This window comes from Mastomys coucha, unplaced genomic scaffold (genome assembly GCF_008632895.1).
Source record: "Mastomys coucha isolate ucsf_1 unplaced genomic scaffold, UCSF_Mcou_1 pScaffold8, whole genome shotgun sequence".
Lineage (NCBI taxonomy): Eukaryota > Metazoa > Chordata > Mammalia > Rodentia > Muridae > Mastomys > Mastomys coucha.
In genome coordinates this window covers 13976610-13978189 of record NW_022196914.1, presented here as the reverse complement: position 1 = coordinate 13978189, position 1580 = coordinate 13976610, and the positions used below count along the sequence as shown (strand labels likewise).

Sequence of the window (1580 nt, the reverse complement as noted above, 5' to 3'; positions counted from 1 at the left end):
ACCCAAAAGAAACATAGAAGATTAAGTAGGGAGGTTACTTGTAAGACAACAAAGAGTGAGACTGAATGCTTTGCTTGAGTTTGTAACTCTTGTATCAAGTTTGAAGAAGAGGACTTTATAAGTTACTCTTTCTCTGAGATGAATGCTTTTCCAAATTATCACAGCTAATGAATCAAATTCTTATCCTCACCTAATGTCTGTGCCACCCTCCAAGCAGAACCATTGTTCATTGAAACAGTTGGCGAATGACTTTATGGATAGACCATCTTAATACCTACACCATTTCTTAAATGAATGTAACCTGTTCTCTGTGGTCTGAGAATAAAGTCACTCAAGTCAAGTAGCTTTGACCATAACAGGTAGTCTGTATCCAAAAATTGAGCCTACAATTCATTTCTTGCTGCAGCAGAAATATCAACTCTCAGCTTAGCTATGATGGAGGTAAAATCCTTTCGTGATGTGAGGGTCATTGAAGTACAGCCTTATTAAAATGAAATCCAATGTCTAAAAATTGTTCTTATTCTGGGCTTGTACCACAGTAAGAGCCAAGATATTAAACTCTACTAAATACAAAATAGACAAAACGACTTTATATATTTATGTTCATTTAAGGAAATACTACTAGTGATGTATTATTTTGAAGTATACAGTTAATATGTTTGGAGTTATTTAAAATTTATATTGAGGAAAATGTAACTTTCACTATTGCTGTAGACGAGCATCTACATAAGACTGTTAAATAGTTGTTTTATATCAAACAACTTTTATGATACTCATTTTTATTGTTATAATATTTTATAAATTTTAAAGAATATGACAAAAAAGATATTGTAAGTATTAAAGGGGAGGTCTCTGGGAGGAGTAGGGATACAAAAGGGAAAGAAGAATGTGATTTAATTCTATTTACTTAAAATATGTTCTTAAATGTTAATAAATTCAGATAAATTGAAATCATGTATCTTTTCTCATCATAATGCAATTAAAGTAAAAAAAAGGAAAAAACAGAAATGGAATGATTAATAACAACAAAAACAATTTTAAAAAAGTGAATCAGGATTGTAATATGCTTAGTGTTCTGATTTCTTTGCTGGAAAAAATGGTTTAGTACACGATGTTCTACGTTTCATTTGTTTGGTTTTTTAATCTATAGGTCTGGCACAGTTAGAAACATCTACAAGGCCTCAGCTACAAAAGGCCCAGACAAAAAAAATTTTTTTCTTGCATGACCCTTGATCATTGGGTGTTCAACCACACTCTCAGGAACAGCCTCCAGCAACAAGCTGCATGCCCCTGACAGAGCATGGACCTATGAGCCCAGACAGTGACACTGGCTGTGCAGGTAAACCATCCACAAATCTGTTGACTCTTGGGAAAGAAGATAGTGCTTCAGAATAGCATTTATCTGACAGTAGTTTGGATGTGTACAGTGATGAGCAGGGCATTTCTCCAGTTAGTGCTGGTCTTACAAATACTTCTTGCCCAAGCATTCTACCCATGAAAAAGGAAATTGCAGAAACTGACAGAGCTTTAGCAAAGGAGAGGCAGAAAAAGACAACCACAACTTCATTGAACGAAAAAAG

The 1580-nt window shown here is 34.2% G+C and overlaps 1 pseudogene; it reads left to right on the top strand.

Annotated features, from left to right (window-relative positions):
* Positions 1 to 1222: 1222 nt before the first annotated feature.
* Positions 1223 to 1580, top strand: part of LOC116083850 — a 1643-nt pseudogene continuing 1285 nt past the window's right edge.